This window comes from Triturus cristatus, chromosome 3_2, assembly GCF_964204655.1.
Source record: "Triturus cristatus chromosome 3_2, aTriCri1.1, whole genome shotgun sequence".
In the NCBI taxonomy this organism is placed as follows: Eukaryota; Metazoa; Chordata; class Amphibia; order Caudata; family Salamandridae; genus Triturus; species Triturus cristatus.
Window position 1 is genome coordinate 993,247,371 of NC_140584.1, and position 6,861 is coordinate 993,254,231.

A 6,861-nucleotide genomic window follows, 5' to 3' on the forward strand; every position below is an offset into this window, starting at 1 on the left:
CCATCCATCTCCAAACATATCCATCAAACCTATCCTTTCATCCATCCTTTCATCCTTCATCCCTCCTTTCACTCATCCATCCACTCTTTCACTTCATCTATCCTCCTTTTCACTCATTCATCCATCCTGTCACTTAGCCATCCATCCTTTCACTCTTCCATCCACCCGTCCATGAATCCACTCATCAACCTATCTATCCATCCTTTCGCTCATTCGTCTAAACTTTCATTCATTCACCCACCCTTTCATCCATCTTCTCTTTCACTCATCCATGCATTATTTCAATTGTCCATCCTTACACTCATTCTTCCATCATCCTCCCACTCATTCATCCTCCTATTCACTCAGCTATCAATCCTTTCACTTATACATGTATCCTTTTAATCATCCATGCATCCTTTCAATCATCTATCCATTTCACTCATCCATCCATCTGTTCACTCACCCACCCAACCGTCCATTCATCATCCATCTATCCACCACCCTTTCACTCTTCTATCCAACCACTCTAACATCCATCCGTATATACATTCTTTCACTCACACATCCTTTGACGTTAATTATGAATATTTATCTGCCGAGTTGCAGACAGAAGAGGCCCATCAAGAACCCCACCCCCATTGTAGCTGCTAAAGCAGAGAGTTCACGACGCCCATGTCTGGATATACCATAGTGACCCATAGGGAAGGCATAATTTGGAACAACTAAAGCCATGACCACAGTTCCTAACTTATACTGGCCCCACGTCTTAAGAGCAAGAGAAGTGTTGATTCCTATCAGTGTGCTAGTGCACATCAGAAGTTTTCTGAAGGGAAATTTAAGTTCCATTCTTTATAACCACGATACTCAATCGGGTACTGCAGGCTACGGTTTGTTTGAAAACAGGCTGTCCCAATCCCAGAAACTATGACCTCTGTAAAGTGTCGGACACTGCAGCTGTATCCATCTTGAGAAATTCAGTTGGATCAATTAGAGCAACAGATCTGCACCCTTTTACCTGCAGTGTCTGGCGCACAAAAGGTCTTTTTTTGCTGTGCTGCATGACAAGGGAAGCATGTCGCAGCTGTACAGTCCCTAAAAACACTGCCTGGGGATATGGCAGAGTTGTCATAGACAACCAAGCCTTGATGTTACCACCTCATACACACTTTGAAGGGCAGTGTTCTGACACAACACACAATGAACAAGTGCCATCTTTAAACACACAGGCCCATGTTCCATATGGTGTGGGACGGGTTGAGGTATTTGCCATGCCAGTATCACAGGGCAAGGTATTTACCAGATGTGTACATTTTAAACATGGAAATGAGGTAAAATTGGTTTCTAACATGCTGAAATACAGGCCGTTTTGTCCCCAACACATTTTGGCACATATGTCCTGCTAGAACGCATCGGGGAAATATTGTGTGTGTGAGATAATCATCACACAACTCGCAAATGAGATCTACCTGCAAACCTCTGTTTGTGCAAAGAAAGGAATTTAACCCTGCATTTGTAATCAGGAAAACAGAAGGAAAAGTAGGCAAGGCACTAGCCTGATTTTAACCCCAAGAAATCTTCCCTTATCCCCACTCTGTACAACATCTACATGGCCCCTCTTGTTGAAATTGTCAGATCCCACAGACTAAACATCATCTCCTACGCCGACGACACTCAGTCCTTTCGCTCACCAAAGACCCGTCTTACACAAAAAACAGCTTCCCAGGCGCAATGACTGACATAGCCAACTGGATGAGGGTCAGCTGCCTCAACTTTAACTCTGACAAAACTGAGGAACTGATCTTCGGAAAGAACACCTCCACATGGGACCACAGGTCGTGGCTATAAGAACTCGGACCCCCACCAACTGACCACGCTCGCAACCTGTGCGTAATCCTGGACAGCCAACTGACCATAAAATAACAAACAAACGCAGTTGTCTCCTCCTGCTTCCACACCCTCCGCATGCTCTGCAAAATCTGCAGATGGATTCCAGTAAACACCAGAAAGACTGTCACATATGCCCTTATCACCAACAACGCTCTTTACACTGGTATCTCCACCCACTCCTTAGAAGAATCCAGACAATACAGAACACAGCAGCTAGACTCATCCTTAACCTCCCCAAGCATACTCCCATCTCTCCTCACCACAGACACCTCCACTGGCCCGCTGTCAAGAAAAGAAGCTAGTTCAAGATGCTCGCACACGCCTACAAACCTCTTCACAAACAAGTACCATCCTACATCAACCATCGGGTGAATTTCCATCTTCCCTCAGGACACCTGTGCTCCACTTCACTCACCCTCGCACACGTTCCCCGCATCCATTGCACCCACAGAGGGGGATTCTCCTACATTGCTGCCAAAGCCAGGAATAACCTCCCCCTCTACCTCCGAACAACACCCTCCACTGCAGACATCAAAAAGCGACTCAAGACATGGTTTTTTGATGCAGAAACCTCTGAACCCAGATACCCCTAGGGGTGACAGTGTTGAGCTATATAAATGATTGATTAATTGTATCACACTTCTCTTGTGCTTAAAAAACATTTTATTCATTTTTCAACACAAGAACTAGTATATTATTTTCTCAACGTATTTGGAACCTCATATGGTTCTTTTTTTTAAAGGTAAAACAGCCTCTTCTCAGCCTAAAAATGTTCAAGAAACTGTGAGTAGCTATCTCTGTGGCTTTCGTGCAAGGATATCCAAGTGTTCCTAGCCTAGAAAACAGAGTTCATGGCTCTCCGTGTACTGCATCAATTGCAAGCCAAGTGTTAGAACTGCCTGAACTAAACACCTAGTTCATGGAGACCTTTGTGCCCGAAAAACGAAAATTCATTAAACTTTTCCTTGAGCTTTCTCAACTAGGTCCATGCCATACACTTAATTTACCTCCCAAAAAATCTTCCTAGAATCTTGCATTGCTTAAACATGGTTTAAATTCTGCTGCACTGTCATAGATTATGTATCCTGTATTTGGGAGAATTGTTGTTTTCTGGTCGCCCCTGGGCTTTCTGTGGTCTGTGCAAACATTTTAAAAGGCTGCTGTTTACAGTAAAGAGATATCTCCGGTTCCTCATTTAACTACTGATACACAGTTTATAGCAACCAGGCATTTTCCAATCCCGCCTTAGCCAATCCAGTCCGTCCATAGAGCCTCTAGTCTCATAGGAGGTCTCTGAACTGAACCTAAAGAGACGGGCCTTTAATGATACCGCACTGCCGGAGTTAATAACATAAGTGTGTCTTTGTCAGCTGAAAAACATCTAACTTGAGTCCTCCTCGCCATACGAGATGGGCTAAAAAATAGCAATGCCCTAAACAGAAACCTATTTTAAATACAATAGAATTTATCGGTATTACTTTGAATTCATAATCTGATTTATCAGCTAGCACGTACTGGTAAACGAAGCCTGGTCTTTCATCAAAACTTATCGGTATTACTTTGAATACATAATCTGATTTATCAGCTAGCACGTACTGGTAAACGAAGCCTGGTCTTTCATCAAAACTTAGCTATCTCGAGCACAAGTTGCTAAATGTTACAACCTTGCAACAAAACTCCTCAAGGGTTGCAAGTTTTCAATGCATTACTGCCTACTGACATTGATGAAACAGTACCAAAGGCTTTACGGATTAATGCATGAGCACTTTCAGTCGTTTATAAATAAAAGAAGAATACGACTGGCAAATAAAAAGACACGCTTCTCCAGCCACAATCCCCCGTGCTTTAAGAACCCCCAATGATTATCCAACAAGCTCTCACGAGTTGAAGGCTAGCGCAAGCTTCTAGGTCACCATTTAAAGTCTTTCACACGCTGTGTACACCTAAATATCCAGCTATCAGCATCTGATACAAGCTCCGTGCCCATCAATGCAGACCCAAGCCCACCATAACACACTTCCCAAAGAAACCTCGCCTGCCGGTTGTTGTAACCGGCTTCCTGACTCATGACCTCATATTCCCTTCGAGTAGCAAACGGGGGGGAACAGAGTATGAGAGGATAGAAGGAGAGGTGTGAGGGAAAAGGGGATAAAACAGACGGAAAAAAAAGCCTACATTGGTTGAAAAAGTGTGGGGGGGGGGGGGGGAGAATAAAAGGGCGAGAAGAAAGGGAGGAATAAAAGGAAAAGGCTACCAGAATACATAGAAGGAGTATGTGAAAAGCAATAGGAGGAAAAATAACATAGGCAAACGTCACAGGTGAGTCATGTGCCCGAATAGCTAGCTAATACATCCCTCACGTAGCAATCGGAACTGATTTCCATCACTGTGGAGAAGTACCGCACTGAGTGTCAACTCTCCCGAAAAAGGCGGTGTGTTTCTGAACACTACTACGCTTACCTCTCGTATGCTAGCGGAGGAGGGTCTCACAATCCGATTCTGATTCTGCTTTGCTTTCGCTTCTAAAAGTACTTAATGAGCTGAGGGCATGGCAAGCCTATCACAATGCAAGGTATTACAGACTGACACTCTGTGGGGTGGATACTAGGAGGGACTGACTGCCTGCTTCGCCCGGCGAAGCTTGCGATTGCTCCTAAATCAGAAAAGACCCGTCCCGGAAGTGACGGTAGCGTTCCTGACAACGCCTGCCGACCCGGATATGACTGTTGTAGTCTCTCAGGTCCGCTGTTTTTCACTGAGTGCGCCGAGACTTTACTACTTGTAAAACATTGTGTAGTCTTGGTGTTTGGAGGCCAAAGCGTCAGCGAGATCAATCGTTCCCAGGTAGAGGGACTTTCACCTACTCCCAAAGGCCACGGAAATAGTACAGGTGGTCGTGTCAGCCTCTCGGTGGTGAGAGAAGGGATGGATAAAAGACGTACTTGATGAGAAATGAATGGCTGCGAGACACTGGAGCATCCCTTTTCAGTTCCTGGACGTTCTTTTCACTAGTATCAGAAGCGTCAGACCCGCTGGTTTAGTTGTTGTAGCGGAGGACCGCAACACTTTTGACAGGTGGGGACACCGAGGTTTGGATTGCACGGTTCCTGATGGGCACTCGCAGACCCCCAGGAATTTTACGGCATCAAAGTGGACATTGCGAATTTTTATTACACCACTATGTTGTGATGGAAACATGATTTTGGTTCTGATTGATTTATTTTCCTGATCGCCCATCATTAAAGTGGTGGATAAGGCTGACACGGATGTGGTTTTAGAGGTTTTTTTTCCTCCAAGTTTTTATTTCTGAAGGTATACCAGCCAATAGTTTGACTGATACTGGCGTGCAATTCTGTTCCAATAAGGCCAAGGAGTATTTTGAGCGTGTTGGTGTAAAACACCACCACCTCTCTATATAATCCCGCTGGGAACGGAATGGTGGAAAGGCTTAACCGCGTTATCAATGTGGTGATACAATTGTCTATGAAAAGCATACAGTATTATTTTTTTTAAATTAAGCAAGATGGTTTGGGCATATCGTGTTACCATAAACGAAACTGTGGGTGAATCCCCATTTGTCATGATGAGGGGTAGGAACACTAGAACGAAATTTACTCATTGGTGGTTATTTACCAGGGGTGTACAGGAGTGGTCTGTTGAAAATGTGCAGAGAAATTTGTCGGTTACCCAGTAAGGAATATAATGACATAAAAAAAGGTTCCAGGCCTGTAAACGTTAAAGTAGGCGATTGGGTCCGTGTTAAGAAGGCTGGTTTTGTGTCTAAAGGCGACTCAAAAATGTATGATCGTAAAAAAAGTTATTGAGGTTTTGTGTAATTCATTGAGATTGAGTGATGGTAAGGTTTGGAATATGAGAAGAGTGGCTGTTGGTTCCCTTTCCTGCCATTAATCTGCTCAGTCATCCCCATTCTCTGATATTCTCATCCTCTGTAACCATCCTCACATCATCACCTTTCTTTGCCATCACTGTTAGGTCACCACCCCCTCCACTGCTATGAACCTACCCTCACATTCCTGTACCATCACCCTTCCCTCCCATCACCTCACTCCGGTCATCATACCACTCTGTCCTCACCTCCCTCTGCTATCCCCCTCCTCGTCCTCTCTCGTCACATCACCCTCCCCGCCCTCTCTCAACAAGCGTCTATGCTATCGATCACGTAATGTGTGGATACATTCTGATCGTTTAAATACATAATGTTTTGGAACATTTAGCGGCTGCCTATATTGTTCTACATGCAGTGTGTCTTACGCTGTGAGCAAAACATTTTTCAACGGTGGCAGCCAATGCTTGATTTGGAAAATAATAAGTGCCAGGGCCCATTATTTTGTTCAGATTCCTGAGGCATGTGCTATCGATTGTCAGGGTGCCGAATACCAAGAAAGCTGAGATATACCTCTGTGTCCTTCTAATTCCTTTCATATCCATCACCAGACACTCCCTGCCTCTTTATTTCACTCTTGCAGCTTCTTTTTCATCCATGCATACTCATTCTTTCCCAGCTTTGTCATCTTCTCCTCCGCATTCCTTCCCCCAGGAGTGATTTTCTCTTGTTTGCTCGTAATTAAAGTCTGATGAGGAAAAATAAGTGCTGACCCCAAAAAATGAGTGCTGATAGGTCCCACCTGCAATTACTGGCTCAAATTAAACACTGGTGGCACTGGGTAAACAGCTTACCACACATTCATTACATCACATTCATTCACCACACATACCTTTACCACACAGATGCCTTTACGGCTCATGTTTTATATTCATTCTCACCAAAGGAATTGTTGTACAGAAAGTAATCCAAATTAGATTATGTAGGTTGATTTATTAGGATAGATGTTGATGAAGAGCCCCACCAGGAGCAGCCTTCCTGCTGCTCAGCCCATCCTCCAACTGACACCACACTATTTTTTTTTTTTTTATTATTTAAAAAGTTTTATATAGCGCTAGCTTGACCCGTAGATATCAGAGCGCCTTACA

At 44.1% G+C, this 6,861-nt stretch overlaps 1 protein-coding gene across 2 annotated transcripts in view; it reads right to left on the minus strand.

The window, feature by feature from the left end:
• The window catches only part of DTX2 (deltex E3 ubiquitin ligase 2), a 576,494-nt gene extending 571,954 nt beyond the window's left edge, over window positions 1–4,540 (minus strand). For both annotated transcript variants that reach the window (XM_085649605.1, XM_085649604.1), the window contains exon 1: window positions 4,330–4,540. The gene's annotated coding sequence lies outside the window, so the exon portion shown is untranslated. The remainder of the gene's footprint in view (window positions 1–4,329) is intronic.
• Window positions 4,541–6,861: the final 2,321 nt, after the last annotated feature.